The sequence below is a fragment of the Zootoca vivipara genome, chromosome 8 (genome assembly GCF_965207765.1).
Source record: "Zootoca vivipara chromosome 8, rZooViv2.hap1.1, whole genome shotgun sequence".
Lineage (NCBI taxonomy): Eukaryota > Metazoa > Chordata > Lepidosauria > Squamata > Lacertidae > Zootoca > Zootoca vivipara.
In genome coordinates, this window is record NC_142591.1 from 74,534,578 (window position 1) to 74,555,013 (window position 20,436).

The 20,436-nt window shown below is 45.2% G+C and overlaps 1 protein-coding gene and 1 long non-coding RNA gene across 3 annotated transcripts in view; one reads left to right on the forward strand and one right to left on the reverse strand.

Annotated features, from left to right (window-relative positions):
• Positions 1 to 7,313: 7,313 nt before the first annotated feature.
• On the reverse strand, positions 7,314 to 15,913 carry LOC148684900 (uncharacterized). Its single transcript, XR_015951691.1, has 3 exons — positions 15,709 to 15,913; positions 12,115 to 15,250; positions 7,314 to 7,399 (listed from the first exon to the last, which is right to left on the reverse strand). It is a non-coding gene; the product is annotated as an uncharacterized LOC148684900 (long non-coding RNA).
• Positions 14,007 to 20,436, forward strand: part of ZHX2 (zinc fingers and homeoboxes 2) — a 54,666-nt gene continuing 48,236 nt past the window's right edge. The window contains exon 1 of one of the 2 annotated variants that reach the window (XM_088676395.1): positions 14,007 to 14,136. The gene's annotated coding sequence lies outside the window, so the exon portion shown is untranslated. Of the gene's footprint in view, positions 14,137 to 14,322; positions 14,457 to 20,436 lie in introns of those variants that run through there. The other variant, XM_035124552.3, reaches the window with a different exon arrangement.

Here is a 20,436-nt window from a genome sequence, read left to right on the forward strand (position 1 = left end):
TAAAAACTTATTTCCCTCTAAAATATCATGTTCACATATTCCACAGTTTGTTTACAACTTAATTTCTAATCTAAAAAATTACTTTAGCATATTTTTTAAAATACAGTTTGAAATCTTTCCAGTCTTCCTCCATCGCTTCCTCTCCCTGGTTGCAGATTCTTCCGGTCATCTCCGCCAGCTCCATGAATTCAATCATCTTCATCTGCCAGTCATCAATCGTTGGTAGTGTTTGTACCGGTAGTTTCCAGTTCTTAGCAATCAGTAGTCTAGCAGCCGTTGTAGCATACAGAAAAAAAGATACCTTTTTCTTTGGGATCTCCTTCCCAACAATGCCCAATAGAAATGCTTCTGGTTTCTTAACAAATGTGTTTTTCAACACTTTCTTGAGTTCATTATAAATCTTATTCCAGAAGTCACTTACTATTGGACATGTCCACCACATGTGGTAGAAAGAGCCTTCTTCTTTTTGGTCCAGGAATCAGCATGTTTTTACATGAGTAGAATGTGTCCTTTTATTTAAAATGCATCTCTGGGTTATTTGTGGGGCCTGCCTGGTGTTTTTACATGAGTAGAATGTGTCCTTTTATTTAAAATGCATCTCTGGGTTATTTGTGGGGCATAGGATTTCTTTCATATTTTTCTTCAAAATATAGTCCGGCCCCCCACAAAGTCTGAGGGACAGTGGAAAAGTTTGCTGACCCCTGCTCTAGGTGATCTTGTTTGTCTATATAGAGGGAGGCACCTGGTCCAGAGTTGTTAACTAGGGTTGTCATATTTCAAAAAGTTAAAATCTGGACATAAGTCTGTTTAGCTTTTGGGGGGGTGGGGGCTAGATTGTTGAGATTTTTTTTTGCAAAATATCCAAGAAAAATCAAGGTTTTTAAGCTATTTTAAAAGGAAATTCGCCACACAAAAAAAAAACCCAACAGTCGGTTGCACTATGGTCATTTTAATTGGTTTTCCACCAGGACATCATTTTCGATGGACGAATCCTGGACCTATGGCAGCCCTATGTTAACAAGTCTTTGAACATGTCCCAAAAGCTGAATGGCACCCATTGCATACTGCCCCCTCCCCACAAAAACTGCATTAATCAACCAGCGAAAACAGGAGACTAAAGACTGGAAAAAATAAGTTCAATATATAATTAATTCAGCATCAACACCATTGCTTGGGGTGGGACCTGAAGAGTCACCATGCAACCTGCCATATGTGGTTGCTATGGAAATAGCTGTCTCCTCCAGTGTAGTGTACTCAACAATGGAAACGGTTCCTGTGGATTTTTGGTGCATGCTCCACTGAGCATTGAGCACTGCCAGAGAAGAACGAGAATTTGCAGCTCTAAGCTTCAGTAGCACTGGAAACCAGGAAGAGGAGATATCAGTCCCCTGAATATAATTCCACAGGAACACAAGGAAACATCAGGGTCTTTTCCAGGGAGTCTTCTCTTCTCATGAGGTGGCCAAAGTATTGGAGCCTCAGCTTCAGGATCTGTCCTTCCAGTGAGCACTCAGGGCTGATTTCCTTCAGAATGGATAGGTTTGATCTTCTTGCAGCCCATGGGACTCTCAAGAGTCTCCTCCAGCACCATAATTCAAAAGCATCAATTCTTTGACGATCAGCCTTCTTTATGGTCCAGCTCTCACTTCCATACATCACTACTGGGAAAACCATAGCTTTAACTATACGGACTTTTGTAGGCAAGGTGATGTCTCTGCTTTTTAAGATGCTGTCTAGGTTTGTCATTGCTTTTCTCCCAAGAAGCAGGCGTCTTTTAATTTCGTGACTGCTGTCACCATCTGCAGTGATCATGGAACCCAAGAAAGTAAAATCTCTCACTGCCTCCATTTCTTCCCCTTCTATTTGCCAGGAGCTGATGGGACCAGTGGCCATGATCTTGGTTTTTTTGATGTTGAGCTTCAGACCATATTTTGCCATCTCCTCTTTCACCCTCATTAAAAGTTTCTTTAATTCCTCCTCACTTTCTGCCATCAAGGTTGTGTCATCTGCATATCTGAGGTTGTTACCTCAGGTGGTACCTTGGGTTAAGAACAGTTTCAGGTTAAGAACAGACCCCCAGAATGAATTAAGTTCTTAAGCCGAGGTACCACTGTACTGAAAGTAAGGGGGCAATACCTGGTGAATCTCAGAAGGCAAAGGGGTAACAGAGTACGATTTCCAGTGCTCCATGTGTCCCTGACTGTTCTTTACTGCTCCCATGAGGAACAGAAACAGAATGCATTCTGCAGAAAAGTGAGGGGGAGACGTTCTCTTTCTCTCCATGTCCTACTACTCTCTTGCGGCATTCGTGTACCTCGAAAGATTGCTCTATAAATATTAATTTAATCCAAGAGGATGGAACAGATATCTCTCCCATCCAAACCTCTCGACTGCCCAAACAGTGGCTTGTTTTGACAAACGATATCAAGTTTAAAATCCTCATGCACTCTCAGAATCAATTGTGGCAACTTTTCATTAATATTTTTGGGGGGGGGGGTAATAAGCTTATCCTTTGCTAATGAACTCTTCTGCATTTGGCCTTTGAGCGAGGACCACTTCAGCAGGAGAACACAATCAAGCAGAGAAAACAGTTAATCAGGAAACATACATTTGGCTGTTAGAAACGAGGAGCAGAATGAAAAGCAGATTTGGGGTTTTTAGTGTCAGGGGTGTCCGCTCCCCCCACCCACTTCAAAAATCCTTACGAAGAGAAAATGTAGGTCTCCTCATTTGCACCCCACCTCAGATCAGAAGCCTGGTAAGTATTCCTTTCCATAGTTTATTATTTGATCATCATTCTTGTTCGTTTGTGTGCATATTTTCACCATTCCTTCAACAGGGATTCTATATTAGATCATAACTTCATAGTCTCGACAGGCTCATCCATGTTGTTTGTCCCATAATTCATACTCTCCAGTATTTCTCCGATTAAAATATGGACACCCTATTCCATAATAGTGCAACGTACGCCATCATGCATCCACTGAAGGTCCAGCACTCTGGCATGATTCTCTGACAAGCCCAGAGCACCAGCGCCCTCCCCCCAATTTTGAGCGCACCACGAGATCTCTGGTTCCTTGAAAATACATGCTTTCCCAAGCCTTCTTGCTGCTAAATCCAGAATTTCCCTATATTTAAAGAATCCGAAAACAGCATTTCCTCTCCTTTAAAAGTGTTCCTACCAACTTTCTGTGGACACCTTGGTCTGTTTGTTGTTGTAGTTTAGCTCTTGATATGGGTGTATTTTGAGGTGGGGTTGCTCAAAACAGGAAATAGTTGGGAAACAAGGTGAAAGGACGTGGAAACTTCGGATTAAAACCCCCACCCACATATAACCCACCGAGGTACGGACTGCCAGGGGACAGCTTGATTATGCAAACTGTGGATTTTGTGGGAAAGTCCAGGTGGGCCCTATAGTTTAAACAAAGGGAAAGCAACCCAGAAGTCGAGATCTGCATTGTGTTCTCCATTACAGACAAAGGAACAGATCAAATACATAGCCACCAAATGGCACAGAAAATGTATGGTTCCTTCCTCCCGCCTTAACACTTCTACATCATGGGTTATTTTCCATGCACATGCTGGTTTCTCTGCATCCAGTGCTTGGGAGTGTCAAACTAGGACCGTCGAGTCCAGCTTTCGAATTAACACAGGCATGAAGCATCTTGGGTTACTCGCCATCTCTCAGCTTTCCCTACCTCACAGGGTTGTTGTGAGGATAGAGTGGTGGGGCAGGTGGGGTGATGGGTGGGGGGAAAACACATTCTCCACTTTTTTGCTCCTTGGAGAAAAAGCAGGAAATAAATAAAGTTGAATGGGCCAGAGAGAGAAGGATATTCATTTCGTTTATGAGTTGCTTCTCATGAAACATCTCGGAGCAATTTTAACAATAAATATCACGAATAGCCAGGAGTGGTTTTGAGTAAATGCAGCTGCATGCATTTAGGCTTTGTTTCATATGGGGATTTTATTATTATTATTAGGGGTAAAATTATTGTTGTATTGCAGGGGACCCCAAACTAAGGCCCAGGGGCCGGATGCGGCCCAATCACCTTCTAAATCCGTCCCCTGGGCGGTCCGGGAATCAGCATGTTTTTACATGAGTAGAATGTGTTCTTTTGTTTAAAATGCTTGTTATTTGTGGGGCATAGGAATTCGTTCATATATTTTTTCAAAATATAGTACGGCCCCCCCACAAGGCCTGAGGGACAGTGGACCGGCCCCCTGCTGAAAAAGTTTGCTGAGCCCTGTTGTTTTGGGTTTCTTGATATAGGTAATAGGAAACAGAACAGTGCATGTTATATCTCTAGCTGGACTGAATTATATGTTAAAGACAGGGTCCTGCTCCCCCAAGATGCTATATACATTTTATACCATGTCAGCAAAGCAGGAACAGCTTGTCCCTCAACAGGGAGCTCACCAAGAATTACAAACAGTGGGTGGCACTGTGGGTTAAACCACAATGCCTAGGGCTCTCCAATCAGAAGGTCAGTGGTTCGAATCCCCACGACGGGGTGAGCTCCTGTTGCTTGGTCCCTGCTCCTGCCAACCTAGCAGTTCGAAAGCACGTCAAAGAGCAAGTAGATAAATAGGTACCACTACAGCGGGAAGGTAAACAGTGTTTCCGTGCGCTGCTCTGGTTCGCCAGAAGTGGCTTAGTCATGCTGGCCACATGATCTGGAAGCTGTACGCCGGCTCTCTCGGCCAGTACTGTAAAGCGAGATGAGCGCCGCAACTCCAGAGTCGTCCGTGACTGGACCTAACAGTCAGGGGTCCCTTTACCTTTACCTTACTAGAGTTGGCACTATTCTTTTGGGGAAGCCTTGTAATTTAAGTATGCTTTAAAGCTAAAGGTGGGGTGGGTGGGTGCATCTTGTGACTTATGGTATCTTCAGGCAATGTGTTTATCTGATTTCTTTGTGGGGAGGTTGGGGCAGAGCCACACTTTACATTTAAAGCACACCCAACACACATTTCAAGCATACAACTTGCCCCAAAGAATCCTGGGCACTGCAGCTTTTTCCAGGTGCCGGGAATGTGAGCACAATGAGGGGAAACCACCGTTCTAGGGATTCTAAGTCATATGCTTTAAAGGTGCATTTGCTTTGCTTTAAATGTATGGCACCACATCCTGTCACTTTCCTTCCTCCAAAAAGCCCGATCCTTGGGGAAAGTTTGATGCACGAAAGCTAATGTGCTAAATGGCACAACCTGAATTTGCCAGCATGTGACTGAATCCCACCCCAAAATAGTGTCGGTCTGGAAGCACTCTTAAATGACCCTCTTCTTGAGTCTCTCTTTTGATTGCAGGTCCCAAGACATCCCTTTATCATCACATTAAATCTGATGTAGAACAAAGACTGACAGAACATAAGGTTCTGAAAAGGGCCAACAAAATGACTAAAGAGGGGAGTCCGTCTGGGACGTTCAAGTTTAGAGAAAAGTTGAGTAAGAGGTAACATGATAGATGCTTATAAAATTATGCACCACATGGGGAAAGAGGATAGATAAATGTTTTTCTTCCCCTCTAACTCATGGACATCCAATGAAACTGAATGTTAGAAGATTTGGGGTAGATAAATGAAAGTAAATATTCACACTGCTGATCATTAAACAATGGAACTCACTTCCCCAGGAGAGGTAGTGATAGCCACCAACCTAGATGGTTTTAAAGTATTAGAAAATTCATGGAGGAGAGGACTATCAATGGCTATTTGCCATTATGTCTATTTGCTGCCTCCACAGTTGAAGGCCATAATGCTTCTGAATACCAGTTGCTAGAAACCACAGGACTGGAGATTTTCATACAAAGCACTTGCTCTGCTGGTATCTCACCATTTTGTTTTCTTAGGATCTGTAGCATTCGACAAGGGCGTACCCACCATGCGGCAAGTTAGGGCAGCTGCCCTACTCTAGAAGCAGGGCTGGTGGGCAGAGGCGGAGCACAGCCCGGCGGAGCGCGAGTTCGCCATTCCCGCCGCACCGCGCTGCGCCCTCCCTCCAGCTCCCCGGCGCGCCCTCAGGCAAGGCCAAGCGCGGCGGGGAACCAGAGAGCGCAGCGCGGCGGGCAGGAACGCTGAACTCGCGCTCCACTGGGCTGGGCTCCGCCTCCGCCCACCAGCCCTGCTGCTAGGGAGGGGCACAGCCCGGCGGAGCGCGAGTTCGCTGTTCCCGCCCACTTTGTGGCCCCTCCCCTTCCGTGCCTTGGCCCCTCCCCTTGCCCCCCCCTAGTTTTGATCCTGGGTACGCCCATGGCATTCGAGCCTTTTCTTTTTAAAAAAATAATAATAATGTGCTACCCTGGCATTCAGACGCGTTCAGACAGAAAGTGTGGTACGTAAATAGAAAAACATATACCTTGCAAATGAGCAAGATAGCAAGCACGAAAAAAGCAACGCCTATCTTATCTACAATAGAATGGGCCCTGAAACACAGGGCTAGGCAGCAGGGTACCTTTCAGATGTTTTGGACTCCAACTCCCATCAACCCAGCTAGAATGGCCAGTAGTTGAGAATGATGGAAGCTGTAGTCCAATGCGTTGGTAGGGTGCCATATTGGCTACTTCTGCTGTAAAAGGATGCCCCTGAAACATGGTAATGCTTGGAGTCTTATTCAGGGTTTTTATTTTATTTTCGCCCTTGGATCAAAAACGGACTATTGGACTCAGGGGTATGCATGTATGTGCATGTATGTGCTATTCATGAAATGGCTTTCCCATAAGGGATACAGTTAACCGCTGGGCTCAACCCCTTTGTCATTTTAATGAGGCAGCCCTTGCAAAGTGCTTAATGATCCATAAAAATTCAGAGCGTTTTTGCGAGCCTCTTTCTCTCTCGCCTCCCCAAGCCTGCTCTGCTTGAACAAATCCCAGCAGAACAATCCTCAAGAAGCAAACAGCAACCTGGAGTCAATAGTTTTAGCTCTCTACGGTGCATAGTTGCTGGTAAGCCCCTCGTGGAGAACAGCAGGGTCAATGGGCATGCAAGGGAAACTCTCCTCCTCCACCATCCCTTACACATGCAACTTGGAACCACTTCTGTCCTGGGACAAATAGCAGCTTACTGGGGTGAATTTCGTCAACTGATGACTAACACTGAAGACAGAGAGGGTTAATCGTCCTGGCCCGGCCCATGTGCTAGAGTCCCGATCCTGTTTTCTCTCCCTGCAGCTGATGTTTTTTATTTAACAAATACATTAAATGTGATCATGCATTTGGACTCCAAATACGTACTTAAGTACAGTAGTTTGGTTCTTGGTTGGTTACTGCCTCTAAAGTACAAGAAAAATACACAATGTAAAACACACACACCAAATTGGGGAGATAACATCTTTATTTGGACTAGCTAGGGTTTGGAATGCTGCGGGCAAGCTTTTGAGTCACACAGGTCTCCACATCATGCTAAGTATTTGACGGGTGGAAAGGAGAGAGAAAGAAAAGAAAGTGGATGTTATTATTGTACCAAGTAATATCTTCTGCCCACTCTGAAAAAATCTAAGTCCCTCCAATAAGGTTTTGTGTTGTTGTTGTTGTTGTTGTTGTTGTTGTTGGGGGTACAGTTTGCTTTATCAAATTACAGACAGCCAATGGCTGTCAAGGCTTTATGTGACACAACCATAGCTGCCAAGTTTTCCCTTTTCACGCGAGGAAGCCTATTCAGCATAAGGGAAAATCCCTTAAAATAAGGGATAACTTGGCAGCTATGGACACAACCCTCAGAACACAAAGAAGGAAATGTCAAACATACCTTTGAGAACACAAACTTTTTAAAGGAGTAACCAGTGGTAGTACTATTATCATAAACAACTATGGTTTGTTTCATAGCTCAGTGACATTTGTATGCAGGATGTTCCTAAGTTCAGTTAAAGGAATATCTTGCTTGAGATTCTGCAGTCACTGCCCATCAATAGGCAATACTTAGCCTGATGGAACAATGAAAGTGAAAGCTTTATAATATTTAGTTTGTCTGTATCATATGTGAGAGCCAATGTGGATGCAGGTGGCGCTGTGGTCTAAAAACCACTGAGCCTCCCAGGCTTGCCGATCAGAAGGTTGGCGGTTCGAATCCCCGCGACGGGGTGAGCTCCTGTTGCTCTGTCCTAAGCTCCTGCCAACCTAGCAGTTCGAAAGCATGCCAGTGCAAGTAGATAAATAGGTACCGCTGCAGCGGGAAGGTAAATGGTGTTTCCGTGCACTCTGTTCCATTATGCCAGAAGCGGTTTAGTCATGCTGGCCACATGACCTGGAAAGCTGTCTGTGGACAAACGCCGGCTCTCTCAACCTGAAAAGCAAGATGAGCGCCGCAACCCCATAGTTGCCTTTGATTGGACTTAACTGTCCAGGGGTCCTTTACCTTTACCTTTACCTTTTTTATAGCAACATTATAATATAGGCTTCAGATGCAGGTTTACCATGTTCAAACATCCACACCTCTGTTAAACTGCATGCTCACAGGACAGACATTGTCTCAAGAGATTGCTTTGAGGCTCAAATGCAGCGAGAGAACCCCTTTCCTTGCAACCCTGAACTCCTCAGAGGAAGGATGGCATCCAATTTTTTAAACAGACAAATTTAATCCACAAAAAAGTGTTGCTATGTGGAATGCTTTTGCAGTGCCAATCAGAGTGGGGGCCAGGAGGGCCATTTGGCGCAGGCGGCCTCGGGCTCCAATGGGACCTCGGATTCAGACACCTGTTAATTTTTGGTGTTTAATAAGCTTCACAACTTACTTTTATGTGCATCTTATTAAAACATGACATACTTCCTAAGCTTAAATCTGCAAATTAAAGCAAATAAAAGGTGTGACTTGTTAAGAGACAATCTTTCTTTTTTTGGTTAAATGATATAGATTTTGTCATATGCTTAATACCAACTGTGACATTGCACGAAAGTGAGATTTTCCCTCAATAATTACTGCATTTGCACAGAAAAGGGGTAGAAATTCGTTTGTTAAATTAAAAAAAACAAGGCACATCTTACTCTCTTCTTTTACCAGCACCTTTTTTAGTTTTTAAGTGCTGACATTTTTTATTTTTATTATGGCTACGGGGCTCAAAACTTGAGAGAGCCTGTGCTGTTTGTTGCACATGCACAGGGTTCCAGTTGGCCAGCTATACTTGAGCTCTTTGGTGGAAGAATTATATACAAATCGAGTTTATGAACAAACAAGTGAGACCTGCAACAAAATGTTGCAGTGTGGAATTCTTCTGTACAGAGTGTCTGCCAGGCAGCCAGCCCCTTTTGCAGGATTCCATTGCAGGATTCCATCGAATTAACACTTGCGAGCCATATTTGATTTACTACAGTATTTGTATTCTACTTTTCCAGCAACAATGCTGAGCTGCAAGGCTGGCAAAATGGTCCTATCTTCCGCCCCTGGAATCTGCAGTTAAAGGGATTACGAAGGACCAGATCCTTATCTCCCCTACTCATCCTCATCATGGGCCAAATTTAACAAGTGGGTTAGGATTATGATCTTTGGGACTTCAAAGCACCGCACCAGGATTGGTGAGTCAGTAAGCTTGAAGTTATTGGTTGCGAGCTGATGGGCGGTGACTTCAGGCCTGCTTTCTGCAAGGATCTGCTGCACAATCAATTCCATGGGGAACCTGGCCACCCAGATGATTTAATCATGTCTCTGCTTGCCCCAAACCTGAGATCACATGAGGTGTCAAGTACGGAGCTGGTGGGTTCAGTTTGGAGAAAACAGCCTGGTGGGCAAAATAGAGTCCTGTGCTGGGCTGAATTTGGCCTGTAAGCTGGAGGTTCTGCACCTCTGAATTAGATGAAACTATGGCTCATTGAAGACTTGGTTTATGACAGCATACAGAAAAGGGAATGAGCTGCACTCATGCACCTGTTTGTTAAGCCCAAGATATGATAGCCAAACAAGATCACTGTGAAAGGCAATGCAGATTTACCTACATTGCACATTTTCATAGGATCATAAAATCATAGAATTGGAAGGAATCCTTAGGTTCATCTAGTCCAACCCCCTGCAAGGAAGGAGAGTCCGCCACCTCCCAAGGGGGTCCATTCCAGTAGAACACCTCTTACCTTGCAAGGGAAATGGGTCTATACGAATCTGCTCTGTTCCTGAAACACAGTTCTTGATTCTCAGCTTGCATTAATGTGCATGGTGACCAGAAATAAAGGAAGGCAAGGGTCTACTTATTTGTACAGAAAATGTTGGCAAGAACAATTTGCCTTGCCAGAGTAAAGACACTCAGCTCATCACAATTCCTGCTTATACAAGATCCATCTCCCCTTTGCTTCTTACACATCAGTGCAAGTGGGGAATCAAACTCTGTTGCATCGATATATAAATGCAAACCTGGCTTGCACCTTCATGCTAAATTACCTAATTGGCCAGGCATGGGTGCTCCATTCTTTCTTCCATGAGAAGGAAAATACTAAGCACATAAACTGTGAAACCCACCCCCTCCCCAATGCTGTGTTTTCACTATAGATTGAAACCCTGTGTCCTGCCTGCATCCCACTGATTTCAGCCGGATTTTATCTCACTTACTTGAGACTGGTGTGCTAATAATTCAGTCTACACAAAGTAAAATTCTACAGATTGTGTTGTTATGGTTGGGGAGGCACATGAGAAGGCACATGAGAAAACAGAGCTATATACCGTCGCACAAACCAATCTGATAAGTTTAAAGTGTGTTGTTAGATTCCAAGTCTAAACTCCAGTCCTCCTGTGATTTACAAAGATAGCGCAACAAAGCTATTCATTATCCTCTGCTGAGGGGTGCCCTATATAATTACTTTTTACCCAATGTTAAACTGTTGATGTGTTTCTCAGAGGCCATAAGAACATGGAGCCTGGTATTTAGGAAAAAATTAAATGCAAAACAGTAAGCAGGGTGATTTTAAAGCTCAATGAACATAAGCAAGTGTGAAATAAACGCTGCTGAAAGGTATTCTTCTTGTTTAAAGTCAAAAGGGCATGTGCCCATAGCAGCAATTTGAAACAGTGAAAGCACCATGCTCTGCACAGTTGAAATATAATTAAGGCATTATTGAGGAAGGGAGAATGAGAGCCAAGCGCAATAATCGCCAAGTTCATTCATCGCCAATTAAAAAGGTGGGCATTTTGCAGCACAAACCTCAGCATATGCACTCAAAGGTAACATTTCATGCAGATCAGTAATAGACCTGTTGCTACCCACTCACTTTTTAAATCTGCAAAATATTTAACACACCCTCACAACAACTCCCATTTTTCCTATTCTCTCTAGAGAGAGAATCTCCGAGAAGCCAGCCAGTCAGCCAAGGAACTTAAAACACTACTTGTTACCAGTAAAAAGTCAGCTGTTTGTCTAGTAGATTGAACCTTGCTCTCTAGGACAAGCAATGCAGTAAATGAGTTCTACATTTAAAAAAAAACTTTCCAAAATCGTGAGAAAATATTATGATGATGATCTAGCTTGGTTGGTTAGAGCAAGGTGCTGATAGCACCAAGGTCGCAGGTTCGATCCCCATATGGGACAGCTGCATATTCCTGCATTGCAGCCAGGCGTTGGACGAGGTGGTCCTGTGTCCCTTGCAACTCTGCAATTCTGTGATCTCAGCTGTTATATCCTTGCACTTTTAAACGAGACAGATTCCCATGCCAAATGACAGGTGGGGTGGAGTGTCCCCCAGCAAACAGGGTAATACATAGAACAGTGTAAAAGCTGTGCAGGACAGGCAGAAATGCAACAGGTGAAGTGTCTCCCATCACTTTCTATTCTGGGATAAACTACACCAGCTGGCTTCTTGGGCAGCTGTTACAGGAGCCTGGGTGGCTTTGGGGGAGACACAAGGAGAGGAGGAGGAGAACAACAACTACCCTTGATGGATAAATGGTCTGGCACCACATAAAGTATATTAATCTATTAATATAAAATGGCCGCTGTTCTACAGGGATGTAAATCAGGCGGATCTGTCAATCTACTTCTGCTGCACTTCAGACATGAGCAGCCAGCGATTGAGTCACCCCGTGGATTTGACTTTCCTCCAGCAGCTAGAGTATTTCCTCCTTTCCCCAAATGAGCTTTTTTTTTTTCATTCTTCCCTTCCAAACAAATGAAAAGGAGGTAAGGAAAAGCTAACAAAAACACCACCTGATGGAGCAACGCGGGAGGGAGTCTCAGGCCAGCGTTTGCTCTTTCCGCAACCGTCAGATTCAGGACTACTTCTCGCAGCTCCCACGTGGCCGCGATCAAGAGTTTTGTCGAAGTCACCAGAGGCGCTTCGAACTTTCCCCTTTTGCAGAAGACGGGGGACGCCAGTCAGATGCGTATAGGCGCGTCTCGACACACGGTCACCTGCCTGTCTCCCTCTCTCCGCACCCACACGCACAGTTCCATTTGAAGCATGGCAATGAAACAATGAACGTGGAACAGCAACTGGGCTGGGGCTGTGGATTACTCTCTGCCTATTTCTTCCAATGATTTGGTTTTTGGTTTTTTTAACAATTAAAATTAGATCAGAGGGGAGGGAACAAGTGACGGCACACACAATTACGCGCCGCCCCGTCGCACAGCCTGAGGCTGTGAACGCGAGCAGCGTTTTTTCCCCTTTTTTTGGACTCTCAGATTTTGCCATCTCAGTGCACCCCCCCCAAAAAATAATAATAATCCACATCTCACCCACCAGAGCGTTAATTTGTCTATTAATCACAGGGCAGAGGGTCTTAACCATAATGGCGCGGGCTTAGATTTAACTGGGGTTCACATTATAGGACAGGGTGCAGCTGTTTCGGAGTCTTCCTGGGCGGGTAATAGCATGATGTGGAGACCTCCTCCTCCCGCCGCCGCCCCCCCCCATTTAAAAGGAATATCCGACAGCATAACCGGCGCGAGGGGTAGCAGTGAGCAAGATATCCGACCGTATAGCCAGCCCCAAAGGGCATTCACCCGTCTTAAATCCTGCACTCACTGAAAGGCAATTCTGTTGATTTCAGCTAAATTTCTGGGCTGTACCACTGAATTCCCGGGACTTCTGATTATAGGATCGAAGGCTCCGAATGATTTTTATTTTGGTGTGTAGGTGTGTGTGTGTGTGTGTGTGTGTGTGTGTGTGTGTGTGTGTGTGTGGAAAAGGAGCTATCTAGACTCTATTCCATAGGAAGTCCTGCAACCCCCCCCCCCTGCATGATTTCTACCTATACAGTACTCTAGGGGATCCAGCGTCCGGATTTGGGGACCTGTGCGCGCGTGCGTAATGCAGAAACATTTTGCGCCGGCGTTGCAATGAGAAGTTAGGGGGCGCGGATGAGAAAGTGGTCCGGATCCATTACGACAACTTGCGCGGTTGCTGTACTTTGGAAATACAGCATGGGAGGCCAGAGAGACTTTTCGGAGGAGATAAAGCGCACAGCTACATCGAGGTCATTTAAGCGAACAAGTGTGTTAACACTGTTCCCCAGATTTCTACATAAGCAGTCTGGTTTCCTTTCTGCAAACGTGCACAAGATCGAGGTCCGAAGGCTCCAGTCCCACGCTCGCTTACGAGGGAGCAAGACCCATGGAACGAAGTGAGGACTTTCTCCCGAGTTCAGCATGCACGTGGAGTCCCACGGAGCTCCAGTGGGGTTGGTCCCCAAGCATCGCGCGTGAGGCTGCAGCTCGACCCCAGAATGGAAGTTACTCCCGAGTAGGCTCAGCGCTTACTGCAGCCTCGGACCCGACCATGCACTAATAACCAAAGAAAGACTGCAACACTATCGAAGTGAATTGATTAGATATATATATAAATATAAAGCATCCTTGGTATTATCAGAGGCAACCTTCTCTTCCGACCGCCCCTCCTCCGCCAGCAAATTTAAACTTCTTCTTTTTCTCCACACTGTATTAAAGTTAAGAGCAAAATGCAAGTAACAAAGAACGCGGAGACAACAACAAAAAACCCCGCATGTGAACAGAATGAAGACATGATTTGATTAATTAACAGAAGGTGAAGGCATGCTTTTTAAGCGAGGCAGGACATTTGGAAGGAGGGGTGGTGAGGGTAGAAAAAGTAGCTGCAGGTTTTTCACGTTGGGGGAAAAAAAAAACAAGAAAGAGGATGAAAACTTTGTCCCAAATCGAAGGACCCTGCTACAAGAGCCGCGGGTTGTATCGTATGCAAATACGCAAGCTGACGTAAGAGATCATGTGGGTTTTGGCGTAGATCACCACCACCGATCGGAGAGGGGTTTTTTTTTTTAAAAAAAAATTTTAATTTTTTCTCCCCAAATTGCTACTGGGGTTGTTGTTTTTGTGTGTGTGCTTGAGTGTGTGTGTGCGTGCGTGCGTGTGGTGGTGGTTGCTTTCTTTTCGCGGCGGGGGTGGGGTGGGGGGTGCGGTGGGCCGAGTGTTAAAACCGAGAGTCCCGGACCGGCTCCCCCGCGTTCTCGAACGCGCACCGAGAGTTCCATTCCGGGGAAAGTTCGTGTCTCGGCGTTCCAAAGCTTTGATCGCAGGTAAGGAAGGGGAAGGAAGAAAGAAAAAGAAAACAACGTTCGCCCTCCCTTCCTCCGCCCTTATTATTATTAGGTTTTTGGTTTGTTTGTTTTTTTAAGGAAGAAGGAACAAGGAAGTGCGGTTCTTTACCAAAAACAACCACCCTGCTGCTAAGTCCTTTGCCACATGGACTCAAGATGCTCTTTGCTTTTGCCCTGTAAGCCCGACCGATCGGGCAAGCCACTCTCGGACCTAACTTTTGCTTCCTCCGGGGGAGGGAAAAAAAAAACAGCTCCTGTTTGTTAAGAGGACTTGAGAGCGGGTGGGGAGGGGAGGAAGGCAGGGAGGGAGGGGCGTTGAAGAGAGGAAAGATTGCGAGGAAGGTGGCAAGCCGGGAGGGTACTAGGGATAAAAAAATCGGATTAAAAGGAAAACATGCACGAGTATTGGAAAGGAGGCCCTCCGTCCTCTCTTCAAGCCGATCTCAAGTTGTTGTTGTTTTAAGAGAGGAGGGGGCTGCATGCCGGGCGGGGGGGGGGAGGCAAAACAAGGAGAGAAGGCGAAGGGTTTGGTGGTGGTGTTTTTTTAAAAAAACATTAAAAATCTGTCTACGTTTCCCTATGTCGACATCAGCCACACAAAATATGGCGTCCGCTTTCGAGAAGGCGTTACGTAGAGGCGAGGAAGGCGATCTTGGAAATCCAGGCTTGGAGAAGAGGGACTCCCCCGCCCCCTCCTTTCCCCCATAACTGCAACGTTGGTGGAGCGGGTGGGGGGGCCGGACGCCTTTGCCCTTGTGTTCCCAGCGCGCCTCCTGGAAGACGGGGTCACAGTTTTAAGATGGGGAGGGGGGTGGAAATGGGGAGGGGTAGCCCCCCCCCAGGCTCCGAGTAAGCACAGGTTTTGGGCTGCAATTCCACGCACACGCCAGATTTGTCTTTCATGCAGGCACCATGACGCGCTGGGCTGCAGTCTCTCTCTCTCTCCCCGCCCCCCCTGCAACCCCGGAAAAAATCTGTAAATTGACAGGAGACGTGTTTTTTCCTCTATTAATAGGAAATAATGGCTCTGTGGAAGCCACGCATCGGGCTAACCCTCCCCCCCCCATTTCCCCACCACTACCCCATCTTCTGATAGCGGGTGGGGAGGGGCGATAATCTCTCTCTTTTTGCTAAGAAATTAAAATATCTTGCCAAACGCCTGGTGTATTCCAACGCCCTGTTTAAAAACCGAAACAAAACCCGAAATGGGAAAAAAAAGGTTACTCCTAACCGTTGTTGGTTTTACTTCCGATTTGATCCTGTGTCCAAAGATCTCCACAATCCTGGGAAATGTTAACGTGTTCTGGTCGTCATTCCACATTTCCTTTGGAGAGACTTCCAGTTCTATCTTTTCCACACAAAAAACCTTCCCCTTCCCCTCTCCTCCCCCCCCATCAGTTTTTATTTTCATAGGATTTCAATTGGACTTGCTCCTTTCACTGGGGAAAGAGAGAAAGCAACAAAGGCTACCCCAACCCCTGAGATAAAGTGCTGTGGGAGAGGCTTGGTTTTTTTTGAGGAAGTGAAGTTTTGATTTGCTGTGAAGTTCCACCTGGTTGATTGACTTCAAAGCCATGTGAGAAGGTTTGGAGCCCTAGACTTGTTTCCTGATTGCCTTTTGTTTGCCTGCTGGAGGAATTTAGTCTGCCCCCCCCCAAAAGCTGTGTAGTTGGTTGTCTTGTCTTTCCTTTTAAAGGGCACGTTGTACTTTTGGCAGCTTCAGGTTTTGAACCCTGAATTGTGGCGATCCTAATGCACTTGTTAGTTAAGAGCAGTAAGAAGCAGGCAGCTGTCAGAGCAGGTGTGAGCCTATTGCAGCAACAACAAATAATCTTTTTGCACCCTAAAGGAATCTACAGTTATTACGGCGTGTGCTCTCATAGAATTGTAGAGTTGGAAGGGACCCAAGGGTCATCTAGTCCAACCCCCTGCAATGCAGGAATTTGAAATAAAGCATCCATGGCAGATGGCCATCCAACCTCTGCTTAAAAACCTCCAAGTTAGGAGAGTCCACAACCTTTCGAGGGAGACCGTTCCACTGACGAATAGCTTTCATGGCCTAGACTCCAGTAATCAAATGTATAATGTGTCGTCCTCAGTTGATTGATATATGCATGGGCATAAAGGGGGGAGGATGTACACCAGGCATCCCCAAACTGTGGCCCTCCAGATGTTTTGGCCTACAACTCCCATGATCCCTAGCTAACAGGACCAGTGGTCGAGGAAGATGGGACTTGTAGTCCAAAACATCTGGAGGGCCGAAGTTTGGGGATGCCTGATGTAAACAGTAGGGTCAAATAGTGATGAGTGACCTTCAAAAAAAATACAGTCTGTGACGATTCAGTTAAAGCTTAAATTTGTGTAAAATAAACTGTGACCATGCACAGTAGTGGTAATTGGTGCTAATACAATCAATCACCCCAGTTTTGCTATGTTAATTAACACTTGTAGCTAGATGGGGGAACAGGAAGGGGGCAGTTTCCAGCCCCACAAAAAAGGGGGAATAAAAATGTGTGATGGGAAAAATGAGTGGGAGTATTTGGATTAAATGCAATCAAGCCAGGTTTTGAGTTGCACAGGACTTGTCTTTTCTATGTGAACGGCAGCTCTGTACAGTTTGAAATTTCTGCAGCTATCAAATCCACTTTGCCCAGTTGAAAACTGCACTCAGGTCCTGCTTGCAAGCTTCCCACAGGCTTCTTGTTGGGGACCATGAGATCAAGATGCTGGACCTTTGGCCTGATCCAGCAGGTCTTTTTTTTCTTACATTCTGAAAGCGGAATCGGGAACTTTGCTGGATTTGGTATTCACAGCTCAATCCTGGGCATGTTTATTTGAACGCTAACTTATGTGTCTAGGGCCGAAGCCTCAGTAAAGCAGGACTCTGCAACTATTGACCCACTGTGCTGCCGTTCTTAACAGGCAACAAACCTAGGAGCTTTAGCATTGTCCCATTTATGTCTACTAATCACAGTGTTCTACCTTCACGGTTAGAGGCAGAAAGCCAGTGAGTGCCAGCTGCTGGGAATCACAGGTAGAGTGAGTGTTACTGTGTTCAGGGTCCTGCTTGCGGGCTGCTTGTGGTCATCTGGTTGGCCACTGTAACCACCCTAGAGTGCTGGACAAGATGGGCCTTTGGTTTGATCCGGCACAACTGTTCTTGTGATTTTTACGCCTTGATGGAGCACTAGTTGTGCAGATCTGTAGTACAGTGGTACCTTGGTTCTCAAACGTCTTGGTTCTCAAACAATTTGGTACCCAAACATTGCAAACCCAGAAGTAAGTGTTCTGGTCTGTGAACTTTTTTTCGGAAGTCGAAAGTGCTCCGTTTTGAGTGCCACACTTCTGTTTTGAGTGTTACGCTGAGGTCTGTCTGTTTTTGCTATTTATTTTGTGTTTTTGTGGCTCTCTTTTGTGTGTGTGTGTGAGAGAGAGACTGTGTGGAACCCAGTTCAGCTACTGGTTGATTGTGTGACCGCAGTACATTGTTTATTGCTTTCATTTGGATCAATGGTCTCATTAGATAAGAAAATTCATGGTCAATTGCTGTTTGGGGGGTTGTTTTTAAAAGTCTGGAACGGATTGATCCATTCTGCATTACTTTCTATGGGAAAGCGTGCCTTGATTTTGGAACGCTTTAGTTTTGGAACGGACTTCTGGAACGGCTCAAATTTGAGAACCAAGGTAGCACTATAGAGATTTTGTGGGCAGGTATGCATTGGGTCCCAAGCTGGGCATATGCTTTGCAAGTCCCAAGTTCAGTTTCTATCATCTTGTGTTAAAGGGAATCTCAAGTAGAGAGCTGAGAACCATCTCCCCCTGAGTTTATGGAGATTGCACTGCTTGTCGGAGTTGACAGAGCTGAGCGAGATGGACCAATGGTTCACAAGACAGTCTTTAAATGCCCAGGGGTGGTCAGTAGAGGTCCCTGAATCACATCAGCACTGGAGTAAGTTACTGGAGTGAGAAACCCTTGTGGTTTCTCACTACACGCTCCAAAGTTGTCATTTGCTCCATTAAGAGAAATGTGTGGGTACCTATAATTGTTCCCAAACAGGACAAAATACTGTAGAAACTTCAGAGGAGAGGGAGCAATTTTCTAGGGGGGGATGGCTGAAAGGAAAGGACAGAAAAGAAGTTGTGGTCCCAACAGGGGACATACCGTACACAAACAAGACAGCTAGGCTATAGAGAAATGCAAAGATACAGGAAGTCTGACCATCAACATCATTGTCTGTTTGGTGTTCATGTAGGACAGCTTCAAATGCTTCTATATAGTCCTAAGTTCCAAGTTTCCTATTACTGAGCTATTTTTAATACAGTGTGCTTAAATTCATTGTTGCTCTGGCAATAAGAACAACAACAATCATTTTAAAAAATGGGAACAGAGGAACTGAGATTTATGAAGCATGGAAGCCGTAGCTGATGGGAGAGTGAGGTGTCAGAAGCCAGGGGGTTTTCTTGACCCTTTAAAAAGCCCATAGCCATAGAAGAAGAGGACACCACCCACTTCGGCTTGTCTTAAACCCCTCTGGTTCCAGCAGGACAGGAGCATGTCTAAGAGGGTTCGGCAATTATAGCTTAAATTTAATAGAATTGAGGTTTTTTCCAGTCATTCTGGAAATCGCTATCATATCCTGGAATTTTCCATTTCCTGAACAGAAACAGCTTTCCAACATAATATTCAACTTTTCTATCATTCTGTGTAAAAGTAAAGAATAAACCATTCCCCCTCCCCATTTTTATTTCTGCCAACAGCTGTGTAAAATCAGGAATTACAATACACTTTTACTGTTCCAAGCAGTTCTTTAAAAAATGTGAACTTTCCCTGACGTGCTTCAAGAAGCATTTACTCACAACAAATGCTTGGTACCTCGGTTCTCAAATGCCTTAGTACTCAACTTGGAACCCAAACACTGCAAACCCGGAAGTAAGCCTTCTGGTTTGCGAACTTTTTTTGGAAGCCGAACGTGCTCCGTTTTAAGTGTTATGCTTCCGTTTTGAGTGCCACACTTCAGTTTTGAGTGTTACGCTGAGGTCTGTCTGTTTATGCTATTTATTTTGCGTTTTTGTTTTTGTGACTGTGTGGAACCCAGTTCAGCTACTGATGGATTGATTGTATGACTGCAGTACATTGCTTATCACTTTCATTTTGTGGATTGATGGCCTCCTTAGATAGTAAAATTCATGTTAAATGGCTGTTTTAGGGGTTGTTTTTGAAAGTCTGGAACAGATCAATCCATTTTGCATTACTTTCCATGGGAAAGCGCGCCTTGGTTTTGGAACGCTTTGGTTTTGGAACAGACTTCCGGTACGGATTAAGTTTGAGAACCAAGGTAGCACTGTAGAAATAAGTGAAGAAGCGTCCGTATATAATAGCAAGTGGCTTCACACTTTGCTTCCCCTTGCTCTTTCTCCGTGTCATTGGATGTAGCTAAAGCAGGGGTGGTGAATCTGTGGCCTGGCCTTCCATATGTTGATGGACTACAACTCCCATCATCCCTGACTATTGGCCATGCTGGTTGGACCTGATGGAAGTAGGAGCTCCCAAGAACATCTAGAAGGCAACAGATTCTGTACCCCAAGCTAAAGGGATGAAACGAGGAAACAACATGAATAAGTTTGTCCAAATATTATTTCTATAAATGGATATGTTTCAACGTTTCTGTGATTAAAATCAAACTCAAGGCAGCTTTCAGATAAAGCTACTGTATAGGTCACGGCAAAAGTCTTGTGGCCTCTTATAGTATAGACAGTGCTATGGAGAATTGTGGGGGGACAACCCCAGAAAACTAGGAGGGAGGTGGAATAGAGCTGGAATACGCTCCAGATGTGGACTGCAGCTTCCATCTGATGGAGGTTATAGACCAAAACATCTGGAGGCAACCACACTGGCTACTCTCGGAACAGAGTTTCTTAGCTGGGTTGCTGGAACCCTAAACAAGGGCTCTCCATACCA